Genomic DNA, 24,553 nt, shown 5'->3' on the forward strand with positions numbered 1-24,553 from the left:
TAACTGAAACACTTATTGCAAGAAACAACTTGAGTTTCTTCAACCTTTACCTAAATTTGGGCTGAAAGAGAGCAAGATATTAGATGTCAGGAACTGGTATAAAAAGGCGTGTCACTGTTGTGTCGGGCAAAGCTGTGGTTTCTCTTGGGGATCTGTTGCTAAATCTCAAAGCTGGGACAGAAGGCCAGGAGTTTTAAAGTGCAGTTGTGTTTGGATGTGTCAGTAATGAAGAGTCTCTAATGAAGTGCAACAGTTCATTCCATTTACATGCCTGTATGAATTGCAAAGGTGGATGTTTACAAAGAGCACATATCTCAGTTTATGGAAAGCATTCATAGGGAGATATCCTGGGTGAGAAAGAGGACTTAAAGTGTGAATCATTAATAGTTTAGGAACAGCTCAGTCAAACAGGAGAGGCTGTTGCAGTTTCAGATGAAGAGAAAGTGGTCAGAAAGCCAGGAGGGAGTCAATTCCTTGAGAGTCCTTGGAGACATTTAACTCCACTGCACAGGCTGGTTCTGCAGGTTTGGGGTCAGGAGGGAGAGCAGCCTGGAAACAGCAGGGCAGGAGAAGGGTGCCTAAGCAGTGGGTTGTGATGGCATTGCTATTTCTGTATTCTGTTCAGAAATGCTTTGTGTAAAATTAAATCTGTTAACCAAACACAGTATTGTTGAAGACAGGATATAAACCTTCATTGTATCAGAAGCTGTCTGAAAAGGCAAATACAGATGTGTAATTTAATATAGGTTGTGCTTAGAAGAAAACACACAGTTAATCTAAAAGGGGATTTTCTTAAGCAGTATTTTATTTACAACTGAGGAGGAAAACGATGGATTGAGCACCTCACAGCAAAAAGTTAAAAATACCTCCTTCCCCCCCAAGCCTTCTTTCTGTGGGCAGTCTTTTTAGGCATAGCAGCCATGCAATTAATTGGAGTTGGCTGGGAGCCTGTAATGAACAGTCTAACATGGTGTAGCTACTTTCATTAATAATATCATTGTCTTTTGTCAACTTTAATAGCAGTTGGGATTATCCAGCTGGAAAAAGTTAGACAAAGACAGATAGACAGGCAAGTCATAGAATCATAGAATCAACCGGGTTGGAAAGGGCCTCTGAGATCATCAAGTCCAACCTTTTTTTTCTTTTTCCCCATTCTGTGCTCTGGAAAAATCCAGTCTGGGTTTCCCCCATTCCGTACTCTGGGAAAATCCTGTCTGGGTTTTTCCCCATCCGAGACTCCGGGAAAAATCCCACCCGTATTTTCCCCCATTCCGTTTTCCAGTGGAAATCCAGTCCGGGTTTGCCCCCCCCCCAAAGCGGCCCCGGGACGCCCCGACAGAGGCACCGCAAGGTGTGAACCCCCCAAGGTGACACCAGAACAGTGTTTTATTTACTGTAACAAACACAGAGGATCGTGATACAATGAATTTCTTCCCAACCCCTTGTACCTCTGCAGGCACACCAGGAGTAAATGCAGTGCAGTTCCGAGCATGGGGCACTGGTGTCCATCCCAGATGGGTGTGAAGCAGCCACGTTCCTGTATCAGTTCCATACATTTAGCTGTGCTGCTGGGTTTATATTGTGGGCGTTTACTGTCAACTGGCTTAAAAAGAAATGCAGCTTTTCTTTTTAAATATATCAAACCTGACATTTTATTCACTCTTTGGGTTCACTTTTTGATCTCTCTACGTGGATGCTGTCAGAAGTTTGGCTAATGGAATGAAAAGGATGTAGTTGTGGAGGACGATGGGTGGGACTTCATGGGAGCTACTTTTTTGCCATAAAGGTAAATATCTTGGCAACCTAAAAAGAGATGGAAATTAAAGGGAAAATTGAGATCGCAGTTAATATCTGGCAAAAAGTTTAAGCATGCACTGTAGTTTTTTCTTGGATTAATGATTCTGTAAAACCTATATCTCCAACAGGACTTTGAACTCCCTACTGTTAATTAGGCTGTTAATATGGTTTTAATTTCCTAACTGTGAAGTGCTAAATAATGTCAGCAGACATGTCAGTGCATCACTTGACAATCAGAACTTCCCAGGGAAGCGTGTTTGAGAGTTCCTGGTGGATGAGGAGTGCTGGTTAAGTGCTGATCACGGGAGCAAAACCAATCCGTTGTCATTATGCCCCAAGCAGGCATTGTGTTATTGAAAGTCCTCGTTACCTTTGTTTCCCCATGCTGAAATTGTTCTGTGAGTCATCTAAACGTTAATTATTCAATAATGATACTGAAAACGTACTCTGCAATCACCCGTGTGCGTTCCATCATTGTGGTTTTGTGCTTCATTAAATAGTAATTGGCTGGAAGCAAACGATCATCAGGTGTCAATCTCCACACGGATGCACTGGTTTGCTCCTCACTGCCAGATTAGTAAGTGATTGGAAATTATTTCCCATCATTTCTTCATTCTTTTGGCTTACAGCAGACTGATTTAGTTCAATGACAGCCGTTTAATAGCAGTGTTTGGTTATAATGTGGAAAGTAGCAAGGGAATGATTGCTTTGATGCAGTGTGGTGACAACAGTTCCGTCTCCTAATGTTCAATAATTTATGTGTGTTTTGTCTGTGGCACAGAGGTAACACGTGCTGTGTTCATCTCACATGGCAGCAGTGGTGGCGAGCAATTGCAGCTCTTCAAAGGGACAGAAGGTTCCTGAAAGAAGCCTTTTTTTAAGAGGGTTTAGTTATTCAGCTGGTACTTGTTTGGTGCAGTTTCTCAGCAGCAGTTGTGGGCACAAAGGAGAGGCAAATACCAGTGATCAGAGTGTGTTTGGTGAAAATTATTGCTAATGTTTGTAACAATGCACTAAGGGACCCAAATTATTTTGAGATAAAGCAGTGCAATGAGTATTAAGGGAAACATGAGCTAAAATCATAGAATCACAAGGTGGCCTTTCAGCATGCAGATTAAAGACTAATTAATGACTTGATGATTGCTCCATGTCCACCCTGAAGAATCAAGCGGTTCTGTTCTTGAAAGCTGCTGTTATGTACGTAAAACTTGGAAGGGGGTTGTGGACACATTTGGATGTTCAATTTTGCCTCTTCAGTCATTTCAATTCAAGGTTGTTTCGAGTTCAATTTTTGCTTTTCTTTGCACTCTGGAATATGAATCTTATTCCACTCCTCGATTTCACTACACGATGACAAGATGTTAGAAAGTGGGAGTTAAAAACTAGCACCTGTATTACTGTAGCTGTGCCTAAGGTGTGTGTTTCCAAAATTCCCTGATAGTATCCAGGCAGCAGTGTCCCAGGGTTCAGGATAAGTGTGGTGGGTATAAATCTACACTTACAGGGATACCAGAACACCCTTTCAAGCAAAAATACCTATGCATTGCATGGCCAAACTGATTTAGTGCTGAATGTTCCTGCATAACATACTTCCAGATTATTTAAAGAGTATAGTGACTGGGCCAGAGGAGCACTGAGCTGCTCCAAGTAGTTGCTGTCCTTGTAGCTACTGATCTATGGCACTTATTGATGTACTTAGCTGATTTTTCCTTCTCATATCAGTGACCCTGAGTGATGCATCAACTACCTGAATTCAGTGCTGGCCACTAAAAATGATTGTGTTTTTCTGTGGAAGAGGTTGGAAAAAAGAACTTCTGTAGCAAAAGTAGAAAGAGCTTATGCTGTGTTTCACTTCTGATTAGGCACTTTATTTTTACAATGTACTTTTTAGCTATGTACATTTTAGCTAGATCTTTACACAACCCATGTAATGATAAACAAGTGAAAATTCTGCTAGTATTTTCCTACACACATTAAGAAATGTTCAAGGAAGGTGATTATTGCACTTGTATTGATAATCTATAGTCTGAACTCATCAGTACTTCACGTTTTTATGTTTCTGACACCTTAAAGACTGAGAATTTCAGTAAAATCAATACAGACTGAAATACCAAATCTGTGCTAATAATAAAGCAAGTTTATCACACCAGTACAGTTCTTTCACCAATACCTCTTGGTAACATTTTGCTCTTCTCAAATCAAGGGAGGGAGACTGGAAAAAAAATATTTCTCTTTCAGAAAGATTTTTTTAAAGGTTGTTCCTGTCATTCCCTGAAATGCCTTTTAAATAAAAAGCATCCATATCTAATATAATCAGGTGCTTAATGTGCTCAAAGAGCTATCCAGAAAGCTGGGATGGTGAGCTCATAGCAGCAATAATGATAAAATACAAACCACTTAAATGCAACTTTTTGATGCTTTTAGTACTTTCCTTTTTTTTGTTGAAATACTCAAAAATATTTTCATCACTGTTTAAAGCAAAAAGGCTTGAGTGGGTGTAGGCTTTTTGAGATACCTGGGGAGAGAATACTAAGTGCTACATTAGACTTTTATTTGTAGAATTACAGCAGGTCTTTGTTTTCTGCAGTTGCACACTAAGGCTCTACCATCTATTGTTTTCCACTTAAAAAAGCAGAATGAAACCCTCAGTGTAAATTCCCACTCCCAGCGGTCTCCTCCTTTTCCAGATCATTAGGAAAAAGCGTGGGTGAGATGAGAGCTCTTTAGCCTTTGGAAACAAGGCTTGGGGGCCGGCACTGCCTGGGGAGTGCTGTCTGTCCTCCTCCTCTTCCCACAGACACTGGATCTGCTGGGCAGTTCCTGCTGGATTTGGAAGGCAAACTGGAATTTCTGTCGGAATAAGCGAATACACCCAGTGGTTCCCCTCCTGAGGGCACAGGCCACGTGGTTCCCAAATCACACAGTTGGCTTCTTGGCAGCCCTGCTGTGTCCTGCTGAGGACAGGATGTGAAGGAAGTTAAAATCCTGATGGGACTGGAGATGGTAAAGGAGCAAAGATATCAGGAAGATTAGATATTAGTGGAAGATCAGCTGCTCAGAAGAAATTCTTCCCTGTGAGGGTGGGGAGGCCCTGGCACAGGTTGCCCAGGGAAGCTGTGGCTGCCCCATCCCTGGAAGTGTTCAAGGCCAGACCGGATGGGACTTGGAGCAACCTGGGCTAGTAGAAGGTGTCCCTGCCCATGGCAGGGGGATGGAATGGGATGGATAATCTTTAAGGTCCCTTCCAACCCAAACCACTCTGTGATTCTTTGTCAAGGACAAAAGGGATGAATGTACTTGTTTTCAGGTTACCTTTGTGTCAGGTTTTCCCATTTTACAATTATTTTTTTTCAGCAAAGAAGAAATGTTTGTGATAAAAGAAAAACAAAGCTAGTAGGATATTTGCTGTCAATTATTCAGCTTGTTTTTAATTTAACATTTAAAGTCCACTTGAGCTTTTATAATGGATTTTCTTAAGGAAGATTGTGTCAGACTTAGCTCCATGTTTTGGATTGTAGCTTAGGAATCCAGTACTTCAAGAATGCTTTTCAAAAATGGCAATAACATGCTAATTATTGTGTAGAGAAGTATGAAAGACACAAGTAATTCAAGTGTTGTTGATCAGTAGGGATTATTGTGGATCAGGTGCATTTATATTTTGGCTTTCTGTAAATAGAAGGCAAAACATATTTGTGTATTCAACTTTTTCATGTCTATTAAGTTGTTAAATGGAGCATTATTGAAAAAAACAAAAGCTTAAATCACCAACAAAGTACCACAACAAATCTTTGAGTGTCAAGATTTATATTTAAAATACATGATATAGTTTATCTGCACAAAAAAATTTGCTTTTTAACTTTCTGTAACTCTTGGTCTTAAGTGAAGTGTTGGTTTTAAGATAGAGCCTTACACAGATAAGCTGTTCTTAAACCCAAACAATTTGGCCATCTTGATGTACATCAATTGTGTGCTCCATTAAGTGTCACTTTTTGTAAGAAAGGCTACATATATCAAGAGTGTCTTCCCCAGAAGAAATTAAACTATGAAATTTTATTGCTTTTTTATTACTGAGCACATCACAGTATTATATTGTTTAATGAAATGTGACAGGCTTTGCTGGAAGAAAGATGGTGAATACAACAGCTTTTTTGCATTTAACAAGATAAGGTGCCAGTGTTTTATTTTCAGAATATGAAATGATTGTTTAGATTGGAGACAGATACAGAAATTCATCATGATGTGTATATATATATATATGTATTTGCAGTCATCTGGCAACTTTATCATGATCTATCATTGATCTTCAGAATGATAGTTTATGAATTTTTTTTAAAAGAAAAATATTTCCCAATTAGAGAAAGATCCATTTTTAAAGTTTGTATGTACATTAGGAATAAAACTGACTTGGTTTTACTGTCTGCACTCACTCTCCCCAGGAAAGTGGTTTTAGTGTCCTAGACCACAAAACATTGCCAAATAACATTTTCTTTTCTCAGACTTTTAAAATCTTTATTCAAGATGCATTAATAATTAGTAAGATTCACATATCATCAGGAATCAATGCTGTATACTTTATTTACAGATAGTGTTTAGTCATTTATTTTTAACAACCTTAATTAGTTTTTTGGGAGGGGTATGTTTTTGTTTTTGTTTTTGTTTTTAATTTGAATAATGTATTCTGTTCATCCAGTGTTTTTGCCAACCAATTGTCCAAAGCTGATCTTTGTACTTCATTCCTTGGTCACTTTTTAACTGCAGATGCTCATGCTGGGGCACATTTGAAATAGAGAACTTAAACAATACTGTGCAGTACCAAAGGGATGTTGAGAATCCCATAACTTTTGGAACACATAGAGCCAAGTGGAATAGCCATAGTGCTGTAACTGTTCTCCAACAAATATTCCAGTCATACTACATGGCTGGAATGGTATTTAAAATACAAAGTTCCTGTTCTTAATGCTTTTGACTGGGCAATCTGTGCCAGGCCCTCACCCCCACTCAGAGGGAAGAATTTCTTCCCAGTACCTAATCTAAACCTGTCAGCCAGGAATCTAAACCTGTGAAGCCATTCCCCCTTGCCCTGTCGCTATATATATACACTTTATGTGTAATTATATATATACTTATATATATAAAATATATCCAAATATAGCTTAGGTTGTGCTTGATCTTATTTCTTTGAAATATTGACCATATTCTCTCCCACTGTGGGAACTGTAGTATGTTTGCAAACAGCTTGCTTTTTCCACAGGGTGTTTTTATTGCTTTATGAGACTGCTGATGTTCTACAGTCAATTACATTCTTTAAATAAGAAAGAAAATGCCAATGTGCTTACAGCAGGAGGAGGATCTCTAAAACGGAAGCATAAAGAAAATCTTTCACCTTTTTCTTTTTTAGTCTCTTTCTCTTGTCTACTCAGGATGACAAACTTTAGTGCAATTTTCAGCTGCTCCAAAATATAGGTCTGTCTTTGGGTACGAAAACAAAGGGAGGAAAACCCCACCCCAAAAGGCTCAGTGATGAGAACAGTGCTCTTTCAACTTTGTATAGCTGTGACTTCAGAACTGAACACTGAAAGGGTGGCAGGGAATGGATGTTTTCATTAAGTACCTCTGAGCACCGAGGCTCACCTTTAGCCATGGTTTATAGTGGTACTGTGTGGGTCCCTGATTAAATCCTCACCCCCCTCAAGTATGAAGGTTATTTAAATAATTGGAGGTTATTTCCTCACCTGTTTCTGAGCATCTTTGCTAATGGGAATGCACTTGCTCGTGTATGTGTGATGTTAGTGATGGTGGCAGTGATTTAAAAATATGATCACTTCCTACAGTATTTTACATTTTGTTTAGTTTTCTATCTGTTCTTTAGCCTTCTGTGTAGTAAGAATGAAGAATATGTAGTATTTCAGGCTTTGTTGGGTCATCTTGTATGGCTCCAGTGGCAGTGCTTCTCAGCAGCCGAAGTTCATCAGTTTGCAAAGTAATCAACGTGTGCAAGACAAATATAACTGTTGTTACTTTATAACTGAGCCTCTCAAACACTGTTCTGTTTCAATTACTGTCTGCAGGGAATAATTGTCACAGAGGGGCCTTATTTCCCAGCAAGTTTACAAAAGAAGTGAAGTGTTGGCTGGAAAGCCTCTAGGCCAGGAGAGACCATTATTGTTGACTGTGTTCATCTACTGGATGTACAAGGTCTCAGGCTGGTACCTTGATCACTCCTCACTTGTTTTGTTGTGATTTTGTTGTGCTTTTTGAAGTCTGAATGGTCATAGTGATTTGAAATTTCCTTTACATTTAACACAGAATGCTGAAGGAGTTGCTAAAATAAATTTTAGATGGCAGAACCAGAAGAATTGCCACAGGACTTTGCAATTTTTATTACATTCCTTGCTTCATTTGCTCTTCTCCTTCATGTAATGCCCAATGCCTGCTGGGTAGGAAAGAATGCAGAACGGGAAACTTCTTCCATGTCTTCACATCTTAATATTTTACCTTTCTTTATCTGTAATTTTATAACAGCACATTTGGTTGAGAGTTATGAGGTAAGAGTTAAGGAAATGGTTGGGTTGCTTTGCTTTAATGCCAAATATTGGCTACAACACAATTGTCAGGATCTGGTTCCCTTTCCTTTTGAAATTTGCAGATGCTGTTCTGCGAGACACTTGGGTAATTGTAGTCCCTGTAATAGTTTGGGGGTTTTTAAATTCTGCATAAAGGTCTAATGTTTCTGCTTCATTAATTGAGACATACTTTCTAATAAAATTAACTTAATCTAAATGTAGTCATCACTGTCTTGAAATAAGAAGGTTTATGCTTAAGTCTGTATTTAAATCCAAATTAAATTAAAACCTTTAAATGAAAGAGCCACAAGCCACTAATTTGCTATTATAAGAAAAGTTGCTTTATCTTTTTCTGAAGCTGGTGAGATTGATTCCTGCAGGGTAATGTGTAATCAGTAAAAAATATTGTGATCTGAACACCGGTATCAAATATTGAATATTCTGTGAGTCAGTAGCTGGTGTGTTTTGGTGTGTGACCATATGGAAGCTTTGCAATACAGTTGCATAAAAGTAATATTGATTTTTAAGCTGTTTAATTTACTTGCTTACAGATCAAACTAGTCACCCTGCCTTCTGTATTGGCTGTCATCCTTTTCTCTGTTAGGGGTGGTTGGGATTTGGGTGTTTTGGTGCAGGGTTCTAGTGGTACTCGGATTTCTTTTTTTTGTGTGTGTGAAATAGTATTATCATGATGATATTTGCCCAAAGCATTCTTAATTGCAGCTGGAATACAATATCTTTTGCTTTCCTTTGCATGTGGCTGTATAATAAAAGCAGTTCTCTCCAGAAAGAGTCACAAATCCTTTTTATTATTGAGATATCATATAGATCTCTTTACAGGATGTGTGAGCAAACAAAATGGAGAGGCTGAACTGCTCTCTGCACAAATAAACACTAAGGGAGACTTTGCAGGGCTCTTGCTTCATTTGCTTATGAAAGGTTGAAGGCATTCACCTGCCAGGAAAAAAGACTCACACTGAGGAGTTTGACAGAGCCAGGATTGGTGCCTTTGTAATCCAAATACATTTATTTTTAATGTTGACTGCAGGATGTCTAGGGAGAAGTACATAGCTAACAGGAGAGATTTAAAAATAAGATTATCAGCTTTCTAATGTGTCCATACTTTCGAGCTTTCAACATCTGACCTAAGTATACTGTGAATCAAACAGAAATCAAATTATAGTGCTGTACCTATTGTCTCCCATCCTGATGTATTGCAAGGAAACAAAGTAAGGGAGATATAAAATCTCTTTTTACTGCAGGAAAGTCAGTGCTTGAAGGACAGTGCTTCTGTTGAATGCAAGGAGCGAAGACTGGAAGAATATTTCTGTAGACAAATTCAACATGTTGAGACATTTAAGTGTAATGAAATTGGAGATAAAATTCTGTGATTTTTATTGATGGAATACTTAGCTTGGTACAGGAATACAGGATTACCATGGAATGTTTGTGCTGCTTTACAAAATATTCTGAATATTCGAAAGTATGATTTATAAGAAAAAGGGGTTTGTTTGACAGATTGGCTTTTTTAATATGCAGTGAAAGCATATTACAAATTAGACTTTAAACTTCTTTATTAGTTACTGCATTGGAACTGTATTCACCAAATTATCATCTGGATTTTCATGAAAATTAGAGCTACTTGTCCAATTCCTTATGCTTTATAGTGACTATCAAAATATTCTATGTGAACTGCGAAACTTGATGTCCCCAAGGGAAACTTATAAAAACATTTAATAGTGAACCAAGAGACTTCCTTTTGGCAGTTCAGAAGCTGAAAGACGACTTGTGTTTGATCCAGATGGGGGTAACAGGTACAGCAAAATCTTGAGGTGATTAATTTTTAAAAGGTGATTCATAAATAAGTTCCCAGAAAGTTTTGGCTTGGTCTCCAATGCACTGATCTGAGAGAGAGGCAGAAAATCTTTAAGCACTTTGAGTAGCCATTTTAGCTGACTAGGGTTTAGATAGAGATTGCATTAATAGGAGTGGGTACTGTTTATAGTTTGTGTATGTAAGTTCATGTGTCCTTTGCTTCATTTGCACTGTGAAGGTGCAAAAGAAAGGTCTCTAGGGTTTGTAACAGGGAGGAGGGGAAAATGGCAGCTCAGGAGGTCAATAGGCATTTTGAAATCTTTCTGTTTGGTTGTTGGCTACACTGAAATATGGGCTCTGACTGCTCATGATTACAGTGTGAAATCTTCTTGCTAATTAACTGGTGTTTCCAAGTTATGGAAGTTTCTAGACTATCACTGATGATAAATACCATGAGTCTGAGTCTGAATACATATATAAGATTTACCAATATGAGCCCAAAATACTTTAGTTTCACAGGTACTGTAGAAGAAACTTTGGCCAAATTTAACTTTTTGCATTGAAAATCAGCTATAGGACATTTAACAAGTTGTGCAGAAATTTTTGAAAAAGGCATATTCCCAATTGGGAACCTTGGAACAAACCTTTTCATGTTGAGGTGGTGAAGCACTGGGGCAGTTTGCCCAAAGAGGCTGCAGAGTTCCCATGGACTGTGGAGATATGCAGTGTGTGACTGGCAATGGTCCTGAGCATCCTGTTCTGTATGACCCTGCTGTGAGCAGAGGCTTGGGCTGGATGATCTCCAGAGTGCCCTTCTGACCTCACTTATGGTGTCATTCTGTGAACCAAAGATCCCCCTGAACTTGACCATAAAATAAGAAATTATTACTTATCAGTCCAGGAAGCCTCCTGTGAGATCTTTATTCAAATTTCAAAGTGAGCTTGAGGCTGTATTTGAAAACTACATGAGTTCAGTTCAGGCCTTTGATAGTTTTCCATCAAAATGCATTAATGCATCAGATTACATTAATATATTAATAAAGATGTTGTTAATTCTCCTATACTGTAATTGGTACTGACTGCAAGTCTTAAACATACTAATTTGACACTGTGTTTTTGCTGTGGAACATGCTCATGTTTTAAATCCTCAAACCAAGCGGAAAACCTAATTAATACATGGGAAGTACGTGAGCTTAATGAACTTGGTAATCTTCGTGAGTTCTCAGACTTGTGAAATAAATAAACTAAGAAATCTTTCAGTGTCTAGAAATAGGATTCACAAAATACTTTAAAGGGAAGCGTTCTCCCTAAAATTCCTAAATTGCAATTCTCTTTTGGAAGAAGAGAAAATGAGGGATGTTCATCTTATTTTTTTGCTTTGTAAGTACTGTGTGGATGAAGCCCTTAAGGTATCTGCAAGAACATCTTTAAGTTAAGTAGAAGTTATCCTGCAAGTGGAAGTAAATGAGCAAATATTTTATTAGGATTCAACCTCTGATTCTTTCAGTTAGTTTGAAAGAGATAAACCTTTGACAATCCTCAAGTTTGTTGCTATGATTTAGTAAGGAGAAAAATGGGTATTTAACTTCAACAGGATGAGGGGGCATCTGGTTAGCTCTGCATTTTGGATACAAAGTACTATATTAAATATTCCATCTCTGGTTTAATGATGGGTTATTATAATGAAAAAGAAATTTGTCAGCTAACTGGCTCCACAGATGGTGTTCCCAGGTGATAGTTTTGCTTCAGATTCAGAAAAATGATGTTTTTTGCAGTTGTGTATTGAGTCCCACAGAATTAGCCACTCCTGACTAAGGTTTTGAAAAAGATTACTGGAAGTGGAGGTCTTACTGCACAGGTCAGTCAGTGTCCATTCTGTGGCACTTTCAGCAAGTTCACACATGGACAAAGAGATAAGCTTTTACAGCTTACCAAAAATGATACAAGAAAAATCGATCAGGAATTTAAATGGATCCAAAGAACTATTTAATATTTCCATGAAGGCATGTTTTCAGTAACTGGGAATGAGGTATCCAGCCATTCTTTGTGGAATGGGAAATGCTCGTTTCTTGTCAAGCTGCCAGAGTTTGAGAAAAGTTTCACTTGAATGATGTGTAATCATTATTATTTTTAGCTTTGGGAGGAGGAGGTGTCTGAGATGAAAATTTTGTGTTGACCAGTTTATCACATCATCCATAAATTCTGTGGTAGATCCACTTTTACCTTCCAAAAGGATTCCAGTTGTGTCTCAGCAGGCAGATCCACACACTGTGTGTTGAACCTAACCTCCCTTGGGGTGTTGCCATAAGGATGGAGTCAGGTTTTCTTGAAGTTCTTGTGAGACAGGACTTCCTGTTTCATACAGATGATGAGGCAAGGAGGTGAAACCCAGCCGTGCAAAACTGCCTCCTCAGCCAGGCACTGCTTCAGCTGGTGAGTGTCCCAGCTCTGAGGGACTCAGGATTAAACAGGGCTCACGTGATGCATCACCTCTGCTTGCCCAGCCTGTGAAGTCCATTTTCTGGCTGCTGTCCTTGATGAGAGTGCTCTTATGAATGCCTTGGCTGTGTTGTTAAAAGCATCTTGAGGATTTGTGGAAATTTGGTTCAAATCTCTACCCCCCCCCCAAATTTAATGTGTGAACACTGCTATTTCACTCTCCTTTTATCATGAGAGGAACCACAAAAGAAGTTTGCAAGTGAGTGCTAAATTTCTTGGTTTGTTGGCTCCTACTTTTATTAAAAAAGGAAGGGGATTTGCAAGCTAAATGAAAATTGAGAAGTTTCCCTTGGAAAAATAATCTTGTTACTGCGTATCATATAATGCTTAAATGTCTTCTAATGAGTTAGTTGGGTATACACTTGTGAAGAGTGAGCTCTCTAGTATTGCTCAGCAATTGCTGAAGGCTTGACTTAAGAAAAGAATAAATTTCTTTGTATTCAGTGATAGTGTATAAAATGAACTTGGATTCAGTGTTACTTGTGTAAATATTTTTTTATTTAGAAAATTTTAGGACATGCTATGGAGTTACTTCCATGACTGCTAGTTAAGGTTTTTTTGGACATGATATTGGTGAATCTTCAATGTTTCTACATTCCTACTTCTCTCTCCTAAACCTCATGGCTTCAACCAAAAATGCCAACAATGTATGGGCCTACCTTGCTGATGGAAAAGTTTTATATTTGTATATCTCTGTTCACCAAAGAATTTAACATGTTTTATAGCACACCAGGTCTGCAGTTCCACTGCAGAATACACCCATTTACAAAAGAAGTTCACAACCTGGAGGAAAATCCAACTCTTTATGAAAAGAACCTTCTTCAGAGCTCCACATTTTCCCTTGCTGCTTTTCCTGCAACTGCTGTTATCTTGAGAGAAGGTGAACATGTTGGAGGGAAGGCTGGGCTCCAGTCCCTGTTCTTGGTAATTGGATGCTGAGTTTTGTGCAAGGGGTATCTGATCTCACCTGCCCAGAGTGCACAGAGAAACACGTTCAGCAAGGAGAGGAAGAGCAATGGATCTCACTGAGTGTTTCCCTGAAGGTTTGCAGGCATTCAGGACTGCAGCCTTCACTGTGGAATGGTAATCACATTCCAAATGCTCTGGTATGGTGAGTAAAAGTGCAGGGAGAGAAAGGAAATAAAACAAAAAAACAAAGCAGGAAGAGAGGGGAGAAACTTCCCTAAACTGTTGAGGTCATGAACAGGTTGTTCAGATCTTTGTCTATAGAGAACAAATAGATAATAGGAACTTTTATAATATATTCTGCAAATTTTACCAGTCCCTGGAAAGTGTCTGTTGCAAAGATCTGTGAGTTAGCTCATGTTCTCTTTGAAATTTTATAAATTTTGTACAGCCTTGCACTTGTTTTACTAGCAGAGTGTGCTGTGAGTTCAGGAACGCAGAAGAGGTGTTCATGTTGGGTTCCAGTATCAGTACAGGCCACAGGGTTTGATACCTTTATGTTGCATCTGAGCAATTAACTTCTTTCTAAAAACAGGGGTTTGTGTTTTTAATTTTTAATCAAAGTGATTTGTAAAAACCTTTCATGCCCATTATTGACTAATCTTTCAGATTTCAGGTTTAATTGTGAGAGATACCTATTATTTTTTACTGTGTTGCTGTCTTGCTTTTATAATTTAATCTAAATAATACTGCAAGCATTCATGTTTCCTATAGTCTTTGATTTATCAAGCTAAATAAGTCAGTCTCCTCTTGTAACTTCAGCTATCCATTTCATAGTGCATTTTACCATTTTTTTTTCTTTGCACTTTGTCTAGTTTGGGTTCCTCCTTCTCAAACTTATTTAATTAGTATTTTATATACCTTTTAAGAGATTTTGATGCCATATAAGGGATACTTTCCCCTCTCATGTGATCCATTTCCAGGCTTTATTTTCCAGGTGACATGAGACAATTTAGTAGCTCTCTGTTGCTGAGAGAGGCAGGTCCTACTTCTCTCCCTCTGCTTACCTTCCACTGATCCTCTTTGTGTGGGACTGTTTGACATGAGAGATAAACACAGAAGGAAATCTTTTTTTATTGTGTGACTAGTGCTTAGTTGCCCATGGAGATTGGGTAGTTTCCATCCTTAGGGATTTTTCAAAAGCCACCTGGAGATATCCTGGGCAGCTGGCCCTGCTGGAGCAGGGAGGTTGGTCAGATGACCTCCAGAAGTTCCTGTCCAGCCTCCAGCGGTCTGGGATTCTGTGGCATGTTACCAAAAAAAACCGGAAAAAACCACTGCACCAGTGAGTTGAATTGAGTCATAGCTGGACCTGAGACACCTGTGGGGAGGGGAGAGGCAGGAATGTGTGTCCTGGAGCTGGTGAGGGAAAAATGGGGGTTGTGAAAGTTGAAAACGGGTAAAGACAAACCTTGGCTTTGATTAAGCTGTTCATGAACGTATGGCCACAGACTGTGGCAGCTTTTCCCATGGCCACATGAAGCAGTTGTCTTCATGCAAAATGTTACTCACTGCCAGCTGTTTGCGTCTCCAGAACTTAGCAGTTGCATAATCTCTTGACTTTTGGTGTTGAACCACATCCTATTTCTCTTGCTTTGATTCCCAGAGAGATCCAGCTCGTTACTCCAGTTTGCCAGTGCACTGACAGGGCCCTCTCATGTCCTTATGACCTTCAACCAGACACCAGTGTTTGAGGGCTGCCTATGGAATAGTGGATACTGCCTGTCCCCTCAGCTGATCTTTGATCTTAAACTAAAACTTTGCCTCCAGTGCTGCCTACCTTGCTGAACTAGTTCAGAACAGGATGCTCAGTAAAATTGGTGGGGTTTCTTTAAACGCTTCTGTATTTTGAGTATTGTTTCCTGCAGAAATTATTTTAAAGCTTTGTATGCTTTAAAGATCACATCAAGTTTTAACAAGGCCCAACTCCTTTCCCTTCCTTAACTGCCATGGCAGGTATTATTTGTACTACTATTTGGAGTTGCTGTTTTCCAGTCAGACAGGACCAAGGTTAGTGCTATTTAAAGTTGTAGTTAATAGATTTGCTTTTTCTTTTCCAGCTCTTACGTTATTCTAGAGTGAACACAGATCTGTTAAAGAGATTTTTCCCTCAGCCTTGTTTCTTTTAATGGGCCATAATCCACTCTGAATGAGAATGTATAGAGCTGGGGCTCAAGGAAGGAAGAAAAAAATCATTCTTAGGATGATCTTTTTTGTTTTACAAGATGAATTACTTGTACAACCCAGTATTGGTCTTCTCTCATCCAGTTTCTCTGAAATTTCTCTGACTAGCAGATGCTGAGTTTTATATATATAAAAACCTCAAAATATATGAAATTATGTATAAGTTTCTTATATAGTGTGCATGGAAAAGCAGTGTATTTGATAAAATGTCTTCACACATGAAGGGCCTAAGGAATTGCATAATGTGAGGGGATTTGTTTTTTAACTTGGTATTTTTTGCTGTGCAGTTGTGGGTTTTTTGCACACTTCAGAAGTACAAGTGGCCTATTGTATTCCTAAGTAATAGTATTAGAAAAAGACACCAGTGTAGGAGCATATATGGATTTCAGATACTGATGCCAGATTTGTACTAATATTGTGCCAGTATGAAGTGTTTTTAACCCAGAAAAGAATTGCATTATTATAACTCTTCCTTTTTTAAAAATGGGATACTCATTTCAAAGATGAACTTACAACTATTTATCTCTGTCTCTGTAAAAGTGAAAAAGCAATGTATTGTTTTACACAGATTTCTCTTGTACTTTGTCTAATTTTCACACACAAACTCTTCATCACATTTGTTGCGTGCTTTTTAGTAAAGAGACCTGACTGAAAAAGAGACAAAGGTAGAAGAGAAATTTATTACTGAAATGCAGTTAAAGAAGATGAAATTCTTGGTGAGTTCTGCATCTCAATGCTTACAGTAGTAAAAAGTTGTACATTGTATATTTAGGTGGAGCATGAACTCATCTCATGCTCATACTTCACACCTCACCTGTTGTTTCAGGGGAGTCCAAAGGCTCATCTTTTGCAGGACTGTACTGGAACCTCTGCAAGTGCAAAGTCCCAGGTTTGGTGCTGTAAATTCCCCACTGTAAAACTTCATTTGAATATGCAGCTTTTTTCCTCCTTTGTTCATAATGTAAATATTGTAACATGAGAAACATGAATTACAATCTTCAGCTTTTTAGAAAGTAGTTTCAGAGTTAGTTGAGCATATGTGTATAAAAGCCCTGTGTTAAACATATATGTACAGAGAAGTGCCACAGTAGATTTGACAGTATGTTTTTAACCTGGGTGGCTGTGGCCTGGGCAGAGCTGAGCTCGGTTTTACTGGGGCTGCATGACTATGTTGGAATCATGCATTCAGTTTGTGTTTGTAGCTTTCATGATTCTGGTATTGTCTTTTTCTTTTTTCTTTTTTTTTTCTTTTTTACCTGAAGGTTGTTTCAATACATTTGTCTTTGGCACAGGAGAGAAAATGAATGTACCTCTCTTTTTAAATCTCTCCTGCCAAGTAAGACGGTGCAGTTGAAAACTGAAAAAAATGAAGATAAAATGAACCAAGGGAGGAACTCGTAGAATGTAACTTTGTGCCTAATGCATCTGTTACAAACATGAATAGTCAGAAAGCTTTATTTATTGAGACCTTCATGTAGTAGAAGACAAACCCTCCCACTGCTGATCACAGCTTGCAGTCTGATGTGCACTGGAGCCAGCTCAGCTCAACAGTTCTGCCGTCTGCCCTTCCCTTTCTGGCACTTGCAGAACTGCAGTTTCAGTTTTCAAATGTAATGACATATCACTATTACAGGATTAGTTTTACTTATTTTGTATCTTGCTAAACTGCACCTCCAGGTGTCCACTGGGACAGCTTAAAAAAACATGTACTCACTGTGGTCCTTGTAGCTGGAGAGGGGAGAAGGGCTGTGTATAATTGAAAAAATAGTTGTATCACTCAGATTATGTTAATGGTAAAATGATTATGTGCACTTTAGCTGAATAGTTGTCTGATTCTTCCAACTGTGCCTTGACAAATTACCATAGAAATAACCATTAATTATCTGATCTATAAAGGGAGCAATCATTTGATCTTTTTCCAATTATTACTGAGTAATTAAATGATAAATTACCCGCATGTAAACCAATCTGCATTTAACAAAACAGTACTCAAGATTGCAAGGCTCTTGTGACGGGGTACAGGAGAAGTTAAGTGGGGACTGGTGTTACAGAACTCACAAGGAACAGCAAAAAATGTGGAGTATGGATTCTACTGGGAAAGTGAGGGAGACTTAGGGATTTATTTTTGCTCTATGTAATTCTCAACTAGATTTGCAGTTCCTATAAAAAAATATGCTTGACTTACAGGCTTTTCTTAATAACTTTCATCTTATTAGCTACCTGTTACAGAACTGTAAGGACATAGAATCAGGTAATGGTTTGGGCTGGAAGGAACCCCAAAGACCACCCCCAAGTTCCACCCCCTGCCATGAGCAGGGACACCTCCCACTATCCCAGGTTGCTCCAAGCCCTGTCCATCCTGTCCTTGGACACTTCCAGGGATGGGGCAGCCACAGCTTCTGTGGGCAACCTGTGCCAGGGCCTCACCACTCTCCCAGCCAACAATTTCTTACCACTGTCCCACCTAACCCTGCCCTCTGGCAATGTGAAGCCATTCCCCCTTGTCCAAAATCCCTCTCCAGCTCTCTTGGACCCTCTTTAGGCACTGGAAGGGACTCTAAGGTCTCCACAGAGCCTTCTCTTCTCCAAGCTGGACACCCCCAGCTCTCCCAGCCTGTTTCCAGAGCAGAGGGGCTCCAGACCTTGGAGCATCTCCCTGGCCTCCTCTGGGCTCACTCCAGCAGCTCCAAATCCTTCTGATGTTGGTGCCCTGGAGCTGGAGGCAGCACTGCAGGTGGGGCCTCACGAGAGTGGAGTAGAGGAGGAGAATCCCCTCCCTCAACCTGTTGTTCACACTGCTTTTGATGCATCTGTTTCTGTAAGAACATAATACTCTAGATGAGGGAATTGTTACTATCCTGCAAGCAAGAAGCAGTGCTTTGAGCCTGCTTCCTTATTTCAGTAAAGCAAAGAACAACATTCTCCTTGAATGGATCACAGGTAAAAGTCTCTTTTTTGGTCTTTTACAAATAAGAGAAACACAAATTGAATTTGGAGGTTTCTTTTGAGAGACCTCGTGTGAAGAGGTGGTGCAGATTTAGAAGTATTGCCAACACAAAAGCTGAGCTGAGTTTAGTTTAGTTCAGTTCTAATTCTGTTTATGTGGCAGTCAGCTTCCCCTGTAACTAGCTTTACTTACACATGTAGATCCTTGACTGGTATCACCACCTGGTTGTCCTCTGAATAGGATTTTGCAAATTTTCTATTCAGTTTTGTGGTTGAAATAAAGTCCAGAAGAACTTGTTTTGGTTGTTCATAATCAATATTGCCATGTTCTTCAGATAAGGAAGAAAGAGGGGGGAAAAGTGGCTTTAAGTAAATAAGTGTTTTATTTGAAACCAGACTACATAGTTCATCTTGGTTTGCTGCTTTTGAACTTTTTATTATTGCATTTAGAAGTATTTCTGTGTCAAACATTCAGACATTTCCTACAGAGTGTGTCAAAGCTGACCTTTCTGACTTGGGAAAAAATCCAGCCTAAGCTGAGCATAGAAGTTCAGAACAAATGGAGTGTTTCAAAATGAACCATTTGGCTGGAGTGGGGGCACCTCCTCCAAATCAGCCAGGTCTTTTCCTGACTCCAGGAGGTCTGTGCAGCCTAGAACTTAAGTCTTTTTTGCATGGGGAGTTATTGGAGGTGAGGCAATAGCAAGTGTAGACACTGCAACCAGGGCAGAATTCTGAGGGACACACCGAGCCCTGTGAGTCCAGCAGTGAAATACTCCACTGACCATGGGCAGGTAAAGAACCAAATGGCTGCTCTTGTTGTCTTGTGCTAAATTAAGTTAATATCTTACAAAATTGCTGCATTAGCAGAAGAGAAGGAGAAGTAAAGCACTCCTCCTCCTCTTTCCCTTTTTTGGTCTTCTATCAGGAAAGAGCATTTGAAAGAAAGCAATTGATGAATGATTCTTCAGTTAAAAATGTGGAAGAATCAGATGAGTTTGCAGATCTATTTCCAGTCTAGGAATTATAATGATATTTTTGCTTTATCTATTATTTAACTACAGAAGAAAGAATACTGGATAAACAAGTAAAGATGATCCTTATCTGGCAGACAGAATGGAACAGGGAATGGAGGAGAGAGAGGGCTCATAATTGTGGTTGTTTAGACAACAGCATGTTTTAGGGAAACAGCCCTTATGCTGCTCTCTTAAGAGGGTTATTCTTCTCTTTTAGAGGAAGCTTCTAGGCAGAAACATTTGGTACACTTGGAAAAATGCATCTTTGGGCTTTTCCTCTAACATCCTTGTCTGAAGTATTCTGGAGCATCCTTCTTGCTGGTTGTCTGTGTCTTCAGAACTTTTGCAGGAGAATGTGATGCTCCCTAAAGTTTGAAAACAACAAATCCACTTACAATTAGCTAAATGAAGTGAGATGGTGCAGGGTTTTAGGATTGTCATTGAATATTGAAGCCCAAAAGTTATTCTTCCCAAGTAATTGGTCATATTCATGCAATCATAATTTTTTCTGAAGGTGCTAACTCATTTTCAGCTTAACTGCCTGAGTAACCCAGTAGATAGAATAAATCCTATAATCATGATTTGGGTGGGAAGGGACCTTAAAGACCATATTTGTCCACCCCCATGCCAAGGGCAGGGACACCTCCCACTAGCCCAGGTTGCTCCAAGCCCTGTCCAACCTGACCTTGAACACTTAAGGGATGGGGCAGCCACAGCTTCTCTGGGCAACCTGTGCCAGGGCCTCCCCACCCTCACAGGGAAGAATTCCATTCTGTTATCCAATATAACCCTGCCCTCTGTCAGTGTATTCCCTTTTGTCCTGTCACTCCAGGCCCTTGTAAACAGGTTCTCTCCACCTTCCTTGTAAAAGTTCCCTTTAGGTGCTGGAAGGGCCCCAGTTAGGTCATCCCAAAGGCTCCTCTTTTCCAGGCTGACCAATCCCAATCCTCTCAGCCTTTCCTCATGGGAAAGGTGCTCAATCCCTCTGATAATCTTGGTGGCCTCCTCTGGACTGGAGACACTGAACATATTACAGAGTTCCTGTGTCCCATATGAGATGTTTTGCAACTGCAATGTGTAAAGTCAATGTTGTTTCATATTCTTTAAGTCTTTTTATGTTTTAACAACTAGGGGTTTAAATACAGATATTTGTTTGTCTTTAATGTGGGAATAAATCTAGGAGTAACCTGTACTTCATGATTTCTAAAACTGGGATTCAGAGAGTTAAATAGCCAAGCTCCCTAAAGAACCTCTAAAGGACAGTAAAAGTGTGATGGATAAGTCTTAAATCTGTTATTAGACAGACCCAGGGAATAAGATGTGCTTTCAGAGAGCAGCAGTAACCAGGGAAGGTCTGACACATGCAGCAAGGTGCTGGAGTCACAGCTCAGCACACGCTGAGCACATTGACATAACCAAGACTAGGAGAGGAGGCAGAACAATGCAGATGTCAGCGACTGAAACCTTTGGCTTATTCTGCCAGATCTGTGAGCCTGCCTGCATATCTTACACTCCACATTCCTGACAGCCTTCTAAAAAACATCATCTTTGGTATCAGAGTGGAGTGTTCCTTTGAAAACCAGAGGGAATGCAGGAAAGAAAGACAGCCTTGTACTTGCTTTGTTTTTATCCTGCATCCCCTGGCAGCCAGCTCTGGTCATGTCTGCTGCTCCTGAGCCTTTGAAGCTGCTGAATTCCTTGTCTGGGGCCGAGCTGGGAGACCTTCACTCACACAGTTTACATCTTTGTTCTTCCCCAGGTGTATAAATATATATACTACTTGATGTATAATTGACTTACTGCTATATCTATATGTATATAATGATAGCAGTCTATTACATAGACTACTGAGGGGTTTTGTACTATAATTCTTGCTAGCTTTCCTTGAAAATAGTAATAATGTGACTAATGGCTGTTTAATCACCTACTCCTCTTGGCATCTCTTTCAACAGAAGACTTCAAGGCATAAAGTATTCCTGAAATTATTCCTGTAAGATCCTGTCACCCTCACTTTGCAGGTGTTAAAGAAGCTGATGTCATATTTTACCAGCAGCACCAACTGGCATGCAGTTGTCTCGGCTTATAAGTGGGCAAAGCTCCTCAGAAATTGAAAAAATTATGTATTTCAAAGCATAAGGAGTGGCTCAAAGTACTTGAGCCTCTCGTATGAGTAGTATTTGCAAAAGTGGAGTTTAGACACTTTGGTAGCTAAATTAGAAAAGGTTGGTGATAGTGATGTTCCCAAGGGGCTTAGTAAAAACAGTTAGATTTAAGTTCTGTTAAAATTCTGTCTTCAGGGTTGCTTTTTTTTGTCGCAGTAGCTTCTATCTCTACTTTTCCTGCTGATGGAAGGTGGCTTTTTTATTAATATCTGTAACCTGTGGGGAGCTAATACACATGCTAAGTTCTATTAAAAGTAATTCCGGGGTTCACCCACCCATGCAGTAATTATGATTGTGAGCATTCAAGAAAACTGAGTGTATAATATCTTAATTAAAGCACGATAATAGAATTTAGTTACTGATCAGATAACTCTAAGACTTTAGAATGTTAAATTTCCTTTTTATTTTCATGTTATTAATATTGGTATAGCTATTTTGATAGTATATTGCCTTGTTAATGTGAGTTTTGTTGGGACAGGAAAATGTACAAAATCTGAAAGTCTAATCAATTAGAAAAATTCTGTTTGTTTTGGTAGTCTGTGCTTACTTGAAAGTCAGATAGTTATTTGCCTAAGAAAAATATTTGCATGCATGAGAGTAAAGAAAATAGTTTCTGTAGTACACTCTCTAACCTTGGTTCTGTCCTTCTCATTAACTTCAGAGGTAAACTGAAGTTTGTTGTCTGAATCTCTAGTTTGTTTTTTTATGGTAAATTCGAGCTCCTGTACATACTAACGTTATCTTGAAGTTGGCCTCTGTTCTGAATCTTAATGGCACTGAAGGGTTTTTGCAGTTAAATACCTGAGGTGCACTGGCTGGAGTTCTCCCAGTTCTGTTCAGCCATGGGTGTGTTCATTGTAGAGCAATTCTGTGGTGAGCAGCAACAGGACCTGAGGGAATGGTCTCAAGTTGTGTCAGGGGAGGTTTTGATTGGATATTAGAACAAGGTTCTTCCCCCAGAGGGTGGTTGGGCACTGAACAGGCTCCCCAGGGCAGTGGGCACAGCCCCAAGCCTGACAGAGCTCAAGAAGTGTTTGGATGATGCTCTCAGGCACATGGTGTGACTCTTGGGGTTGTCCTGTGCAGGGCCAGGAGTTGGACTCTGATCCTTGTGGGTCCCTTCTAACTCATCATATTCTGTGATTCTGTGTAATTCTTGTGTGTTTTGATGAACAGTTTAAAATAACCATGCTTTCACCAGTTAAATGTATGGCTACAACTCACAGATAACTAAAAATATGTCTACTCCACCCCTAGTGATTGCTATATTGGATACACTTAAGGAAAGCTGTGTGAGAGAGGCAGCATTAACCAATCTCAGGATAAGTGTTTGATTGTTGCCCATTTTCTCAGGTAACCTACTGTGAATCTCTCCACATTGCAGCTGTTCTCATCCCTAAACTGCCAAAGCAAAATTACTGGTTGGACAATCAAGTTTAAAATTGGCCCCAGCATTTTCATGTAGCGCTGCCAATCTTTTCCCAGGATCCTGGCTCCTGACTACTGCCCAGCATTGCCCAGTATCAGGCAGAACTATCATTTCTAGTCTGCTGGATCATTATCTGGATGCTGTTGATGTTTGCCTGAATTTCAGTGTAGTGGGATTTAATCATAGTCCACAGAAGGAAACCCTCTCATCAGTTTTAGAAGAGCAGCAGTCAGGGCTCTGTTAAGGCAGGGCAGGGACAGACTCACCTGTGTGTGCTGCCTCCAGCCCCTGGCACGGGTGCCTCTGAGGGCTGCCCTCCTGCTACCTCGAGTTTCCACCTCCATGTGTTCATCTTGCTTCTGCCCCTGAACACTTGTGATGCTTTCAGCTCCTGTTTTGCCCTCTCCAGACTGGGCTAATCAGCATTTCCTTGGGGGATTAGCAGCTGTTGTTTCCTTTCCTGGGCAGAGGTCAGGTCCATCTTTAGCTGTTAGGAGGGTTTGGCACAGAAGTGGCTCTAAAGCAGCCCTTCCAGCTGGAGGCCCCAGCTCTTTCCCATCCCAAGGTGTGTGCGAGTGGTCAGTTTATTTTTCAGAACCCATCATCTGTGCTGAGTCGGTGGAGGCAGCTGCCCTTTGGGTTGAATTGGAGGGTTTTCAGAAGTACCTGTGTGGTGATGCCTCTAAATGAATCCCATTGGACTTCTGGGCAGGTTGGCAGAGGTGTAAGGACTTTTTTGCACTGGAATGCTCTGTCCCAGCCAGAAACCGTCATGCCTTTGAGGACATACCACTGTACCTGTTTTAGAAATCTTGATACCAAGACTTTTAAGCTGACAGCATTTAGGCCACAGTAAATCCAGGTGTGTTAGGAACCCTGATTTTGTAAATAACACACACAGCTCTGGCTGTCACAGTTATCTATTTAAGGGAGATTTCTGCCAGTCTCCCAAGCCCTTGCATCCTGTGCCCACAAGTGTTTAATTTCCATATATAATTACCAGAACTCTAGATGTATAAAAGGTATTAATCAGGAAAATGCAGGTATTGGATTTTGTTGAATTGAGGTAATCTGTTAATTGATTGAAGATGATTCACTGCAGGTTGTGGTACTGAACTCTAGATATACTTTACAATACTTCACTGTTATAATGATTTATGGACTTGTCATTTTATC

The 24,553-nt window shown here is 39.8% G+C and overlaps 1 protein-coding gene across 1 annotated transcript in view; it reads left to right on the forward strand.

Moving 5' to 3' along the window:
* The window catches only part of SPAG16 (sperm associated antigen 16), a 269,751-nt gene that overhangs the window by 82,939 nt on the left and 162,259 nt on the right, over positions 1-24,553 (forward strand). The gene's annotated exons all lie outside the window — the stretch shown is intronic.

The sequence above is a fragment of the Manacus vitellinus genome, unplaced genomic scaffold, assembly GCF_001715985.3.
Source record: "Manacus vitellinus isolate BGI_N305 unplaced genomic scaffold, ASM171598v3 scaffold_20_pilon, whole genome shotgun sequence".
Taxonomy (NCBI): Eukaryota; Metazoa; Chordata; class Aves; order Passeriformes; family Pipridae; genus Manacus; species Manacus vitellinus.